Here is a 17,215-nt window from a genome sequence, read left to right on the forward strand (position 1 = left end):
AGTAATAGTATAATATGTACATCTTAATGTTTGTTAAATACGTTGAAATCAAATATAGAAATATAGAAATAGGAAATTAAGGATAATCAGTGTGTATTTCTAGCTAACTCCTCGCCAAACGATTACCTTGCTATTTATTCATTTGATAATTTTGATTCTTAAACTGCATTATAAATTTCATAGAGAATATTAGGCGAGGCAAGGAGTTAAACAACGACGAATGTTAGAAAACGAAAATCGAAAGCAAACCACCGCAAGGAGAGAAACATCAAAAAGGAGCAAGCGATAAGAAGCTATTATTCTACGACCAAAGAAACGGGCAGGTTGTGAATTATTCCCCCAAAAAAAAGACATCAAGGTTCAATGACCTATTGTTAACACAAACAGTTTGCAGCTTTTATTTCACAAATCGTTAATTTACAACTATGATATGCATTCGTTCGCCTAAGAACCGAAACAAAACGTCATTTTACACGAAACAAGGCGTAGTACCCATAATGATCAAGAACGCGTGTCAACGTGGTGAAGTTAGTTACGGACAAGTCTTTCTCTCCGATTTTATTTCCTCAAACGTCGAGAGATCCTGGTAATTATAATCGTGTTATACACGTGTACAACCTGTCGCCTCGAACATCACTTTTTTTTCTTTTCTTATTTTTTCCTTTCTTCTTTTCTCGCCACGCTGTCATAAACATCTTAAACCATTACACGCATGTTTCCCTCGTGTTGAAACACGCACAAGCTGCGACCGACAAGTTCGATCGGAAGCGAATCTCGGTTAAAATTAACCAAGTTCCATCCGACGCAAAAACGAAACGTTCTCCGTCTGTTTTCTATTCGCACGAAAATTTTCGCTATTAACAGCTCAAAATTATAAACGTTTCATTCGCGCGTCTTATATCCGAAAACAAAAAACTCGTCGTTTTCTATTTTATCATCGGAATCGCAGCTCGAACGCGTCTTCGAGCAACCGATGGACATTGTGTGTTCTCGTGAGCGGCGTATGATCCCTGTGTGCACGAGAGCTTTCTTTCTTTAGCGATTTTCTGTGTGTACACATGTGTGCTGTATGTTTCTTTTCGTTCTCTTTCTCGTTTCTACTCATTTATATCGATCCTCCTCGCTCGCTCGAGGAGCCATCTAAAAACTTCTGAACAACGCGCAGAGATTACGTTTCTCACCTTCGCCATGCTTCCTTCTCTTCGTTTTACCTTTTAACATCCGGAGACGATAGAACGGCGGGAATCGCGAGTACAACGAACGCCAGAAAGACGCATAAGCTTTCGGAGCACCATTTCTATTTTTCTTTTCCATTTCTTCTTCTTTCGTGTTCCCTTTATTTATCTCTATCCTCTGGCTGCTTCCCATCGTCGAGATATCCCGAAGATGTTCTACGAGATATTACGATCGATCGAGACAACGAACGATGTACATGGCGGTCGTGTCGCGTCCGTTTGATCGTTGCGTCGATCGAACCGTTGCCTCGAGACGACCGCCAGCAGAGGAACGAAATGCGAAAACGAGACGCGTCGATTCGTTCGCGCTACCTGTTCCTTGTCTACGAACGTAGCGATGATCGTGCCCCGATAATTCATGTACGTGTCCTATCGCGGCGCATAATATCTAAGATCAGCAAGGTCGCGCTAGAGTGTTTCTAGGCACATCACGCGATACTTTGTCTGCGTACTGGCTGGTACTCAACTTATGGAACGAGTATGACGGATACTGTATCGAAAAATACGAAATTGATTGTAAAATCGCTTGCGATAGTTGCTCGCAATAGTCGATTGCAATTACAGCATGAATATTGCTTTCTAACTCCTTGTCTTACGATTTTTATTTTTATATTTTTTTTTTTTACGTTCTATCTATATTTCGAATGAAAAATTCGAAACTGATGGACAATAAAGAAGAGAATTACGACCAAGTCTTTAAATAAGTAATTGTTGGAATTAGCTTTTCTTTCTTTCGCAACTAATCTTTTCCAGCGAAGACTATTATTTATCCTTACTTATTTTACTCTAAAACGCATTACTTAATTAAATTCTCAAAGAAAAAAGAAAAGAAAAAAAGAAAAAACACAATAAGATAGATGTAATAGACGCAATGAATCTTACTGGTCACGCAAGAAGAAATTTAATGAAAATTTCGATGCAACATCAGCTCCTCGTTCTGCATAAACGTAATTTAACGGTATCAAACAATAACATTAAAATTAACACGTCGACTGTCGTAAATCGAATGAAACGAACAATCGTATCTGTAAAATTTTCGATACGCTTAACGTGCCTGTAACAACGTAAAGCACTAAATACGGCATAAAGCGCTCGAACAATTTCATTTTTTAAAAGGTTACGTATTATATATGCGTATTACAATGAATCTCTCTGAAACAAGCGAAAGCACTTCACTCGCTATGGGTGAACGCATAAACTTTGCCCGGTGCTGCAGTCAACGTGTTACTTATCGTAGAAACTTCCGTACATATATCGAACGTTATACGATACCACCGAAGTTAAGCATTAAGAAGCAATTTCACCCGATTTACGTGAAAATTGTGTTCGTATCGCGACGACTACGTATTATTTCATAATGGAGATTCCGTTGTTCCGGGAATTCGACTTTTACGTCACAGAGGCACGCGTATAAAATTTTAATCGCGCAGGATGGGGCGAAGATTACTCGTTCGAACATTGACGTACACCGTACGTGACACAGCTCGTGTGCTTTTCACGTCTCGAGAAACGTTCACGCGGAAAAAGAGCTTGTCAACCGGCTTGCGAACGAATCGGAACACGTACGTCCAGATAAATCCTTTAAACATCTTGTTTCCGTCTTCGTGACCTCTTTCGATGTTTCTTTCCAAAGATGTACGTGCTCCAATAATAGCCCCTTGCATGATCTTAGACCGTTATGCGTTTTGTTAGGTAATTTTGTAGGCTGGAGGCGAATTTGCAGGAGAAGATGTTGCAGCGATGCGAAAAATTACAGATATCTGTAGTCGGCTTTGTTCGATCGAATCGAGTTAAGGTTTTAGCGAAGTGAAATATCGAAAGAGAATTAATTAATCTGCGATTTCTTTGAAAGTAACGCGAGTGAAGAAATTATCGAAATATTAAGATTAGAGGCTTCTTTTACCTATGTACAGAATACTATTCGTAATTGTTTTGTTGATCGTGAATTTCAATCTGTATAATTACTATTTTTAATTAAGCATTTTATTTAGCATTTTATTTACGTATTCTAGCTATTATAATTATTGAACTATAGCAGGTTCTTGAAAACATCTGCCATATATGCATAATTATAATAGTTGATAATTAATGTTTTATCATTGTAAAACAAAAATTCAGATTCAGTGAACGTAACGTAGTTTAATGTACACCGACATTGTGCTTCTTCACAGCTGGAGATCAGAATTCAATAAAGTATAGAAAGCAGCATACGAGTATTGTAGGTCGCTAACTGTTGGTTGATGATACGTGCATCATATCGTCTCGGCCAACTACGAATAGCATTATGCACGCTTAATCTCCATACATTCAATTAGACAAGGAAACGTCTGAAAACTATCGTCTCGTAACAGAGTACGAGATTAATCAATTGAAACAGCCTTAACCAACGACCAAACGACTATATCGATAATTAAGAGTATCTTATTACTGTGATCTTTCCTTTCCATATTCCAAAAAAGCATCGCTGTACTCACTTTCAAAATTGCCGCAAACCCCCAACGTTTCTAAAAATCATACTTAATCGTTCAACGAGCCAATTTTGCCATCTCTTTAAAAATTTCATTTTGGTTTCGCGAACGACGCAACGTCTCGCGCGAAGCCAAACTTCTGGCGCGGGTTCGTTCGTTCGAGTGGTTCCTAAAAAACGGAGGCGACCGAGGCAAACTAGCTACGCGCATTACTTCTCTCATAACAATGTCACATTATCTCGTCTCTAATCACTAGCGTTTACTCGATTAAATCAAGCGATCTGGACGTCAGTGCTGGGTGTCGAGGTGTAAGTGCTGGAATGTAGGGTATCTTCGTATTATTATTTTTTTTTCCATTTTTCCATTCTATATGTTCTATGTTGCTCGCTCGCTCTCTCTCTCTCTCTCTTTCTCTCTTTCTCTCTCTCTCTCACTCTATGTTCTCATTTTTGTTCATTTTTTCGAAACGGCAATGGGCGTCGATCGATCTGTAAGTTCGCGACCGAGAGATTCGGGGACGCGGGTCGCGCGCGCGTGTCACACATCATCTGCAAAGCAAAAAATCTAAAATCTCTTGGTTGGCACACAAAACGAAACGATGTGGCATCACGCGGGCCTCCGGCATTGTGGCGCACGGATCGCCCGCCTGACTTCGTTACAAGTATGAAAAATATCCCGGCTTGGTTTTCCTCTTTCTTCCTCTTTTTTTTTTTTTTACTTCATTTAAATACCGTTTAAAAAAGTTATTGCATCTGGGTAACCTATATTGTATAGGTACGTAACTTCATTTTTTCCATTATCGTATATTGTACAAATATTGTTGTAAGTCGGTACAAACGTTACTGTAGAAAACATAACAATTCGTAGGTTCCTCTCGTCTCAATCTTCCACTCTTTGCGTGTGTGTTATTTTACTTTCTCTCTCTCTCTCTCTCTCTCTTGCTTTCGTTCTATGCTTCCCTTATTTACCACTATTTTCGTTCATTCGTATACATTTTCTCCCATCAATCTCACCCTTTCTCATTCTTTCTTTTTCACTAATTCTCGCGCGCTCGCTCTTCCTCTCGTTCCCTTTCGCTCATTTTATGTATTTATCGTTACGGAAAGCTTAGTTAAGTGTTATACAATCTGTTTAGTACTATGCGAGATTCCGATCTACAGGGTGGCTTTCAAGGTATTTGAACACTGCATTGCTCGTGTTGTCTCGTACGTTCCTGCGTGTATCTGTGTACGTGTCTTTCAGCGTATGTATTTATAAGTATGTGTGTGTGTGTGTGTGTGTATGTGTACTGCGGATATCCGGAGCAAACGAGAAAGAACGAACCGAGGAGTGAATGTGGTGATCGAGGCTCGCCGACAGGACCAGAAGAAGCGATTGTCTTCTTCCTTACGAAATAATACGAGAATTAGAGAAATAGCGTGTGACAGATGGATCGTTTTCCATCGATTCAATCATTCGTACACATTACAAGAAACGAACAAATTAGCAGTAATCTCTTGTGAACGAGAATAACAATTATATGTTTCGTATTATTTCGTATTAAATTGCCTATATTGTTTGTTTCGTTATTAAATTAGAATATAAGCGCATCCCTATGTTTTCAATTTAAAGAAAGAAATTTGGTTTCTGCGTATTTTTTCAACAGATCGTAAAACTTTAGACAATAACGTCATTTATAATCTTCTGATAAATAATGAATTTTGCAAATGTAAATTCTGTTGATCCTCTAAGAAAGAAATCGAACTAATTGTCACTTGGTTTCGTTAGATCGTTCATTATACCTAACACCTCGTTATATATAAAACTATGAAATAACCGTGAAATTTCTTAATATAACGAAATTAAATCAACTATCATCCCTGTCCCTGATAACATATTCACGTATTATCAAATCACAGCAGACTTTCCTAAACTATTCAGTTCTTCGTTCTAGAGAAGAAAAAACTTAATCTCTATTCATCACCAACATATTATTCTTTACCCGCTATCAATAAACACCAACGATTTATCAATATATTCTATATTTCTACAATTTTCCAACCTAAAAAAGGCACGCTAATTATCAGTTCCAAATGCAACAAATTTCCCTAATGTATCAAACGAATTCCCTAATAAATCAAATCTCTTGCCTTAGAATATTTTATCTATCATTAGAGAATAACTAGAATTTTCTATTGTCATCGTACGCCTTCACGCGTCTCATCCACGATATTTCATCGTGACGAATTTCGTAAAAATTTTGAAGCGAACTCGACACGAAGTGATTTGCATCGAGCATTCGTGGACCTTGAATGAGGTGCTTACTAAGTACTGTAAAAGTGCGAGTCTGCATAACTCCCTTCGACAATTGCAGAAACGGACGTGTAATGACCAAAATATGCGACGAGTGCATAAAAGCGATCAACGAATGTCCGGCGTCGTCGATCATTCTCGGTATCCTTAGCTTTCGCAACGTTCGCTTTTGCCGAAGTCAGGTGACGGACAAGTTTATCAACTTCCCTTGAACATTTGCCTTTCGTGTCACATACACGGGACATTTAGTTATTAATTGAGAGAAGAATTATAAATTTAATTTTCCGTTGATATATTTTGAAAAGGCAATACGATTCAAGGAATTAAGAAACTGTTGATTTTCTGCGACTGTGGAATATTTAAAAAATTATCCAATTCCCTCAGTAATATTTTAGGTTTTGCGTATAATTCTTCGCAAATAAAAGAACGTAAGATATCAGTGGCGATTTCTGTTCGCGTTTCGAATATCGAAATATTAGAGAAATCGCAAGAAAAAATCAGAATCTTCCTATTTTCTGCAGAAATATTTTATACTTTCGCTAAATTTCAACAGTTAAACGGATTTTTGCAATCAATAAATAGGAAAACTAATTAAACTAAGGATTGCACTTGTGTTCTGTGAGTTAAGTGAAAATAGGAGTAGAATTAAAATTTTGTAGAATATTTTGTGGAGTAGAACATGTTCTAGGAAACTGAGAAACACTCATTATCAATCAGTATTATTTATGTAATTATTCGTATCGCAATCATTCTGCAATTTAGATTCCAATATCGATAATGAAATAAACTGTTTCCCACGGAATAAAGTATCGGTTCGTTAAACAGTTCGTAGAAATTAATAAATGGAAAAAAAAAAGTAATTAAGGTATAGAACGTACGCGTATCCCGCGAATTAAATAGAAACGTCTTCGCTGATTTAATTTCCATTCGTTCTCGTTTTAATTTCTGTTAATTTGTTTATCGAGAATCGATGCGTTTATAGGGGGAGTTGTATCCCTCTAAACGAGTTTATTTCAACAGGAACGAATCGCACGCTTTGCTTTCTCGGCTTCCTGGTATCTCCCGTTAAACATTTAATATTTGTTCTTGTAATTAATGAATGTTAAATTGATTCCACGATGTTAAACCCCGATAGATTAAAGTTTGATTAAAAACCATTCCATTTATGATGAATTTAATTTATGTTCATCAGTCGAATTAAGCTTTTAATAGAGTTAAAAATTAAAAGGTCGAGTTTCACTTTCTTCGCTTTATAAAACATTATATGGATACTTCCATGAATATTTAATGAAATAATCTTTCATTATATATGCCGCCGTTGATAATATTAATATTGGATTCTAACGCTTAATTAACTGTCGTGCAATTCATTTGCAACGGTAGAAATTCGAAAATGATTCAAACATCTCCTCGTAAGTATGAAGCGCTATGAACGTGCAATAAAATCACCCTTAACGCGTTTTCCGTGTTAATAATCTTCCAGCATAACTTGTACTTCATATTGTTTTTAGTAAGCAAAGTTTCCTTCAAATATTTGTCATTCGTACATACGTGTTTTCAAATTCTATTATTAAGATGCTGTCTTTAACCATAATTAAAAGATAAGATAAAGCATAAGAGTATTAGTCCTGTAGATCTCTAGATACGCATGTATGTCTTATATTTACTGTACAAAATATTTATAATTAGTATGCGTGTTCTTTAAGAAGTTTCGTGGTATTTAGATAAGAAGTATAGTCATGACGAGTAAAAATGGTATAATTCAGAACAGAAATGCAAAGTACTCCGACATTTATTCACCTTTCCCGCGATATAACTTTGTTAGAAAATTATAGATGAAAGAAACTGTAACGATATTATTCATTGTTTTATTATTACAATTATTGTCACGGGAGAGAAATAATGATTTAAAAGCCAGCTTGCAGTAATAAAAATTGCATTCGTAGGCGTTACATACTTATCGAAGCTCTGTTATTTAAAACGTACTTCATTATCACGATTAATTCAAATAATGATTTATTTAAAATCGATGGGTGTATCAACGAAGCTCGTTGTTAATTTTAATTGCATTCTTGATAAATAATTTTAATTGATAATCTGTTTGCGTTACGTTTGCGTAAAATGATAGTAAGTATCGTTCTCAATCTTTAATTTATCATTGCTTTGTATATTTTGACAATGTTATCGATAACATTCTGCAAGTTGCAAGTTATTAGTATTAATAAACTCTCTTGTTTAACGGAGGGAATTTTGATAATAAAACAAAAGAAATTTCGTAAGTAATACTTATAAATTACGAGATATCTGAGAAACATCTTGCACAACTAAACCGATATCGATAGCAAAATTTTACGAGCCACAAGTTACGAATTACGAGTATTAATAAAAATCGTCGAATAGTATTGAAAAAAATCCTAACTTCTTAGATAATAAAACGGATAAAATTTTACAAGTAAATTGTACAAATTACAAGTTCCTCGTCTGTAGTATTTGACGAAGGATCATAAAAAAACATCTATAATCTAAAGCTTGCAACCTGTCAATTCGCTAGTATGAGTACAATAAATTATCGTGGAATGAAACAATCAGCAACTGGCCAATCGATTGAAATTCCATTACGTAACAAAGAAACCAATCTAAACTAATTAAATTTGTAAAATATTCCTCAGCTGCATTCCGTAACGAACTCGTCCGTTCGCTAATATTTCTATGCACTTGCTAAATTATTATATAACAATTGAAAGATGACCAACCGATCAGAATTCCATTATATAACCAACAAACGATTCGAGATTAATTAAATCCACGAAAATGTCCGTGATCTCTCCTTTTAAACGAACGAGTCCCGCAAATGAGGAAAAACCAATTCGAAGATTCGCGGCGGGGAAAAAAGAGAAGAGCGACGGTTTAATAGAAAATTTCACGAACCGTTTGTGGCAGCGTTCCGTGCCGAGTACCGGAAGGGAAGGTCGCCCGTTTGAAAACGCTACCATGCCGCAACTTTTCGCGTCCAATGAGCCGTCGCGCGACATTTTTCAACCGGTCCGCCTGTTTCCCTGTGGAAAAAGTTGCCTCGTCGGTGCCGGGATAGGCGTAGACGAATGAGAAAAGGTGAAAAGGGCAGAGGGTAGGATCGAGATCGCGATACACGCCCCTATTAGCGAAATTCGCTGTCGAGAAACGGGGTGACGAGGGAAACGACCACGTGCTCCGACGAGATGACGCGATATGCGACTCTGTTCCGAGAAAAAAGAACGTTTACGACGCGAGCGGAAAATCCCTGCCCCAGAGTGATATCTTAACGCGTTGTTCACAAGTTTACTCCAGCTTGCGAAATACTTTCAATTATGTACACATTTCTTTATCCTTGTTGTCGTTGTTCGAATTCGGAGTATTTTAGAGTTCGAGGAAATTAGCACAACGGGTTAAATAATGTAACAGATTGTGTAATAAGTTCATTTACGTAAGACTTATTTGTCCAACGACGCGCGAATATGCGAATACGTATTGTTTCGTTCGATCGATCGTACCTTGGAATTTTAGAAGAACGATTTTTGCATTCATCAAGTTATTTGATCGTTACTGGCGAAAAGAATTTTTCTAAATATTAAAACAATTAATAGTTCGATATTAACAGTACGGTGTATATATATCAATGATTTCAAGTAAATTACTTCGAACGAATCTAGAGTTACTTTTATCATATTACGACAGACGTTTGTAACATAATACGTTTCTTTGCTAATGATTGCTTATGTTTATTTTTCCTCTGTTAATCAATCAATTACGCAACTGTAAGCAGTATTACTCGTTTCTCTTACTGCAACTAACATAAGTAACTTTTTACACTATTGCCTGAAACGTAATATGTATGTTGGAAGTAACCAAATTTATAACACGCGTTCTTTCCAATATCGCATAAACGCATAGAAATCTGTAGTCTAGCCATTTTACGCGCAATCCGTTTTTAACACAATCGTTAATACGTATTGCCCCCTTTTAAAAATTCGAAAGTATATGCTTTTTGCATCTGACACCATAGATACATGAAATCTAGATCGTTGCTTCTAAATTCTTCATCGTCTTATTACACGACCAAAGAATTAAGCTGCGAAAAAGATACATTTAAATCCTTTCCAGTATAAAACATCCAATAATTTAAAAGAAAACCTCTTTCTTCCGATCCAAGCAAATGTCCTCTTCGGAAAAGGTTAGCAATCACGTCACCTCGTCTTTCAACACGTTGACTACCGCGCGAATTTTACATATTTTACTGCCCCCTGTGAACCGCGACAAACGAACAAAGTATGCTACGTCGCCATTTCACTGCGGATATTTATGCAAACTTGTATTTTTGTAAATACAAATAATTGTTCTATTCGTCAAATGCGATGCAAGCTACTGCATTTTGCATATTATGCATACGTTCTATGCATTTTTTTATCTCCAAATTAATTCTTGCAAGATATCAAATTGTATCTACGTGCTTGTTCTCTGACAACGTTGCCGAAATCGTTCGCATCGTTAAGAATTTTCCAACCCATGAGATTTACCTTATTTTAGCTCTAAGGGATCTAGCGAAACGCGGATCTGTTCGATGACTGCCGTGGCAGTCGGCGGTGTCAAGCAAATGGAAACTCAGTGTAAAAGTTCGTTGGAGACAGAAGCAGAAGAACGCGTGTGGCCCTGCGGTAGTCGCGCAACCCTCCACTAACTTCGCCAAGGTTACAGCCTAACTTCTCTCTAGGTAAAAGTCCGAGCATGTACACACGTATGCATAAACCAGGTCGTTGTATGGGATAGACGTAGGAACGTGTCACCGGGTGACCCGCTCCGCAAACTCGCGAAACGCGCGTCGCCTCGAACTGGGGTAGTAGGAGCAGTCTCGGCGTGATCGGTCGCACGGGGGTGGTAGGCGTAGGCCTGCCACCTTCCACCTACCACGCTCTTACACATACACGATCATATACAGGTTCACGTACACGAGCAACCTTCGAACGGGTTGTACGTGTCCCTCGGGTCGCGGCAACGAGCGCTAAGCGTTCACCTGTCGGTACAGTCAAGGACAAAATTGAAAGAGGGTCGGTTGGCGGTACTTGCTGGTTCGCTGAATCGTTCGTTATGCAACGCTCGGGTTAAACGCGGCTGCAAAGCCCACGATATTGATTCGGGATTAATTTTTTTAGCCTGTTTTGGGGTAGTTACAGGAGGTCGAGGATTTTGTTATCGAGAAACGGATTGAGGGGGTTGAAGAATGATTTGGCGAAATGTGTGAGCGAGTTGGAATTCGTGGTTTATTGGTGGCTTTGATCTTAAGCTGGTATCCGCAGATAGACAGGGGAACGAGTGCGTTGCTTGAGTTATTTCGTTTTAGCATTGGTGTTTTTCGTGTTGGATTGCCAACCAATGTAACTGATTGTACCGAGATTTAGTAGCGCGAGTTTTATAATTTGGAATCTTCTAATTATTCACGAAAGCGACGAAAGTACATTACCATTATAAGTATCGATGCGACGATTAAAATACGACACGAAACACGTAATGTGATCATTTGGGAAACAACAAATTTGACTGATCAAAGTTCAATTATTTTTACAACTCTGGTACCTACTCTTAACGTTCTTTCACATATTCGTACTATACAAAAAAAAAAAAAGGAAATCAAAATTGCAAATGAAATATTATTTTAACGCAACGTTAACCCTTAATGGTTTCGTTCGTACCAATGGAATACGAGTTAACGCGTGACATTATCAAGCAAACTGGCTGGGTAAAAAGTGGAAAAAGTCCAAAGTTCGCGTAACACGAGTCGTTATGCGAATCACGAAGCCCGATTCGATAAATCCCCACTCGAATTAGTGGTCGAAACGGTTACGACCGATTCGTTTCAGAGAACGTCCAGAGGCGAACCAACGTCCAGCGAATTTTGGTCGAGACTGTATGTAGGTCGCGTAGGTGGGAGCGTGGCGGTGTATCAGTGCACGCGTAGGCGTGCCTGCCTACGTTTGGAATTGCGCAGGTAGGCGTGACTTGGGGCGGCGCCAGGTGAATACACCCCTGACCTCGGTTCCGCAACTCCACGCGTGTCTTCGAACCTATATCGGCTTTCGATTCCCATGTCCAAGCCATGCAGTAAGAATCATCGATGTTCTTTCCCACTTTCCTCTCTCCTTCGTGCGATTAACACGTATTCCATTTTTTTTTTAATCTTTGTTTTATTCTTGAAGCTTTTTTAAATTGGTCGATTTTTCATATGTGCATATTCTTAAAGAATTCGTTTAATTAATCTGAAATTGGAGTAGATTCTAAATTTTGCGATTTAGCCGGGCTTATCTTTTTCTTCGTTAATTATTTCTTTTCTGAATTCGCAGAGAGGTATTAATATTCTTATCGAGAAAATTTCTAGAGATTGCTACTTCAGGGGAAAGAATATTTGTTTTGTAGGAAATCGAAACGTAATTAGTAAATAGCGGACAATAATTGATGGATTTAATGGCTTAAATTTGGAATATTTTTGAGAGATCTATGGTAGAAACAGAAAGCACGCGTTAATTAATCCTGGTTATTTCCAAATTTGCGGAAGAAAACGATCGATACGAAAATTTCGTTCAAACGTGTACGAATCCCTTTGATTAATTCTACGTTAATTGAAGTTCTCTTAGATAGGATATTCTTGCAGTTATTAGTCGGGAACAACTTTTCTTCGAGATATTTTTCTAACAATGCACCAGTGTGAAGATACAGTAAGATACATTTCCTGATATATTGGTTATCGAATGAGTCTGACAACAGACAATCCGTTTCTCCTTACGCTTCACACGTAGATAGATTGTAAGTATATTATATTCCCATAGTTTATCTTTCTCATATCATATTTTCGCAAAACGAGTACCCGTGTAATTTTTCACGTATGTGTTATTATTGGAATTTTAAAAATTGCATCTAAAATATCCAAATTATCCTTACTCCGTGAACCTAATGTGGATAATATAATTATTTTTGTTGTAAAATTATATTTGTAGATTACACGGACTCATAAGGAGAATACACAAGGTATAAAACTTCAACAAATATGTATGTAAATATTTAAAAAATATGTAATAACCCCAGGAAGTTTCCTATGAAAATACCAACCGTACAACTAATTTTACTACAATCAATACTTTTGAAATGAAAGTTCGAGGGTTCGTTAAAAATATAGATATTTAATCCCAAAACCAAATAGAAGCACAGCTTTGATAATGTTTGGTTAGTTGGTAGAATACTGAATTTTAAAATAAATAATGTGATCCATCATGTTTCCCCTCTTTAGTTTTTATTTCTTAACCAGATCATATATGTTCTTCATTTTATTAATAATATGGAACGAATACTAGTTTCTTAATGACGTTATTAAATGAAACCATTGTTGGCGATTAATTCAATGAAATAAGACAAAACGTACAAATCAATGATTCTTACTGCGTGTGATTTCGTTCTTGATAGATTTTCCGAAAACTATTCTAAGCTGTTTTCAACTCGCTGGTATACTTTTACAGTGCTACCTACTTCGAAATTACTTTGCGAAGTTCTTCGACTACTTAGCCGACGGAATCTCGGGTTTTCGTGAAACTATTCTATTTCTCTGTGCAACTGCAAAATTACCTCAGATAATTTCACTAGTTGAATCGAACTGTTTCACGAACAGATAACATCCAGCGATATTCACGCTATTTAGCTTTCTTAATTCCCTGTAATTCTATTCATGTCGTTTCCTTCTTAATTGAAACAAAAATCACTTTCCTTTTCCTTCGGACATTATATCAGGTCGCCCCCAAAAGTTTCTTCCGTTTTATAAGGAAATAATAGATGCGCAACATTTCTTGTCTTATGTTTTTGTTTTATTGAATTTTGTTCTATAGGGGGAAAAATGAACCATACATGATTCAATAAAGTAATATAAAATAAAAAGTGTTGCGCATCTGTAATTCTCTTATAAAACGAAGGAAACTTTTGGGATAATCTAATGTTACACAAGAGTTAAGAAAAATTACTCGAAAGAAAAAGAAACAAGATTTATACTTCCATTGCTCTTAAAAGTAACAGAACTGTGATCGACAACAAACAAATTTTGCCTGAAAATGCTGCCATTGTTAACACTCTCGTTTCAGAAGCTGTCGATTGAATTACAAATAAATTACAAGTAATTGTAAGCGATTTACGAACAATTTCTACGTGTTTCTAAATATTAAAATCGTTTGCATTTGTCAAACAATAGCGAAAAACATGAGGACAGAGGTATGTTTGTCTATTCGGTACCTGATCTGAGAAGGAAATGGTTAAGGAATAGTTTATGATACAACGAACACGTAATTAATATGTAAAATGTGCTTCTCTAAAAAGCAACAAATTACAAAATTTGATATGTTACTGTCCTACGACGAAGAATTCATTATTTTACGAAACTCTGTATAAATATTAAAAATATCATCGAAGAGAGTTGCGCGCACTTTAACAGTTTACTCTTGAACGATAAAACCTATGAATTATTAAGATATGTTTCGTCCCTGTAATTTTGTTAACTAACTTTTTAACTACCTAAATGGAGATGGCGTAGATCCACGAATGTTCACGCACCTACGATTTATTTATCACAACATAAAATACGATTATTGCTCTCGTTAGTAGAAGCTTACTCTTCCTACGAATATGCAACGCTTTTCTAAATGTAACACGTGGAAATTACTATATTTCTACGTACAGTTACATTAGGAATTTCTCCTCGTATCTAATTTCATTCGTCAATATTTTTCCAGACTACTATCCATCACGTTTTCTTTTTTCCATCAAAATTCTTGGATATTTTATACGATCACATCTTTTTGCTCTTATCAAAGATTTAAAAATTTATTTCAGAAATCCTTTTAATTTTTCTAATATTCCTAGAACCAAGTGACAATTAAGCACCTTTTTTCTACGTCCTTTTAAATTTTTCTAAACGAATGTTTAAAAAGAAAAATTGCATTCGTCGCAACGATGGATCAAACATTTCTATATACTTTTAGATTTAATTCCTCTTTTCTATCAATAAAATGATTCTAGAAAAGACATTTACGAAGCTGTTATACCTTTCGACGTACAAACGCTTCTAAATTTCCTTGTTTTTTCTCGAGAATTTCCAAACGAATATTCAAGAAGAAGAATCATATTTTTTGCATTAAGTATCCCTATAAAACCTACCCATACTTCAAATTCAATTCCTTCTTTCCGTCAATAAGAAATTTGTATTATCTCTCGATATGTGAATTGTCCTCAAAATATCTAATTACTCCGAACCAAATTAATTAAATTTTTCATTCTCAATTCCTCGCTTTTGCCCAAGATTTGCACTTTACGTGCAACCTAAATTCGTGCATTTCTTCTCAGAATATCCCATTAGTTTATTTATCCTTCATCTTCTTGTAGCATGAAAATTAAATTCTAACCGATTTTCTGGAACTGGTCCATGGACGAGGATCGATCACCCTTAATTCGCACGGATTTTTGTAAATATACTCGCGGCGAGGGTAAAATTCCGAACAAACGCATCCGACCGCTTTTTCCCCCGCTAATACGTTATCTCGCCTCTTTTCTATTTTTGTCATGTTTCATTTTGAATTGTTGAGCCAAAGCGTGAAAGCGCAAATACGTAATGGCGATATTGCTAATCGAGTGTCCGAACGTCGTCTCTCAATGTCGCTTCGCGGGATGATTTGCTCCTTTCATCTCTTCAAAAATTCCTTCTTTTCGTCATTTTACTCAATCATTTTATTTTTCTCCTTTCCTCTCCTTCTACCACGCACCGGAGAAGCAGCACCTTCGACTTCGCTGCTCGTTTCCGCGAGAATTATCGTCGCGAGAAGATCGGTTTTTCCGATCCAAAGCACCGCAAATGATTGGTACGACCGCGAGGATTCTCCCGTATTTCTTTTATTTTTCTTTCGGCTAAGGAAAAGTACAATTTGCGATTATTTTTCTTCCCTTTAACTCCGTGGAATTCGTCCGTGTTGCGAAGGTATACGAGCTACGAGTGCACGTACCGTCATGGCGTCGCGACGATAATTCCGTGGAAAACCGCGGTGTGTAAGAATGAACACGATGTAATGGAATTCGCGTAGTATAAAAGCTCTGAATTCCCGTGAAAGTGGGTTATGCAATCTTTTTTTATTTTTTTATATTTTTTTTTTTTTTTGGTCGAGACGCGTGTTCCCAGGGTCGACGTTAGCTTCTTCTTTTTTTTTTTTCTCCGGGAATGGCAGATTAGTTTCTTTTCTTTATCGCGACGGCGCTCGAGATCTCTCGAGCGCGCCGCCGTGTTGCTTCCGTTCCGCGCGTTTCCGTTGCCATCGATCGATTCGATGAAAAGAACGAACGCTGTTCTCGTTCGAACTTCTTTCTTTCCCGGAGGAGTAAAACGGCGAATCGAGGAACTTGAGCGCGTCGATAGTACGTAAAATCGCAACAACGAGTCTGCGGCGGCTTAATAGTTGATGATATTCGGTGTGATGTAAAAATATCGTGCGAAATGGTTACGAGGTGGCTGTGTGTATGATCCAGCGAGAAACGTTTCACGGTACGTTTCGCGGAAGCGGAAGTGCGATCGATTGGCGGAAACACGGGCGAAACGAAGACGCGGCTAACGTCGATCCTGTATGTGCGGTGTGACTTTGAAAATCGTACAAAACACGGATCACAGTAAAATAATAGAGCATTCGTGCCCAATGTACAAACAATTAAATATATATATTATATATATATATCATATATAATATATATAGTATATATAGTTTTCTACCTAAAAATTTCGTCAACATATTTTCTTTTTCTTTTTCTTTCCCCCATTTCTTTCTTCGTCGCGCTAGCTTGTCGATTCACAATTTTTCCTTCACTTCTTATTTTCTTTCTGTCATTTCTTCCCTTCTCTATCGCCCTAATGTTTATTTATCATAATGTTAATAATTATGATTAGGTGTCCCCGTAGTTTTAATGCCTATGCATCTTTATCGTGTATATATATTATATATATATGTATGACGCTTCATATATACATATATATATATATATATATAATATAATAAACTTCAACTTCTTAATCTAGATATTCATACCTATAGGTAATTTCAGTTTAAATTAGTTCCCCTATTCACATATTGTTTCGTCTATATCAATATGCCGGTGTATACAATAGTTCTATGTAATGTA

At 36.8% G+C, this 17,215-nt stretch overlaps 1 protein-coding gene across 7 annotated transcripts in view; it reads right to left on the reverse strand.

Moving 5' to 3' along the window:
- The window catches only part of LOC122566684 (zinc finger protein 628-like), a 120,286-nt gene that overhangs the window by 24,806 nt on the left and 78,265 nt on the right, over positions 1-17,215 (reverse strand). The gene's annotated exons all lie outside the window — the stretch shown is intronic.

The sequence above is a fragment of the Bombus pyrosoma genome, linkage group LG4 (genome assembly GCF_014825855.1).
Source record: "Bombus pyrosoma isolate SC7728 linkage group LG4, ASM1482585v1, whole genome shotgun sequence".
Lineage (NCBI taxonomy): Eukaryota > Metazoa > Arthropoda > Insecta > Hymenoptera > Apidae > Bombus > Bombus pyrosoma.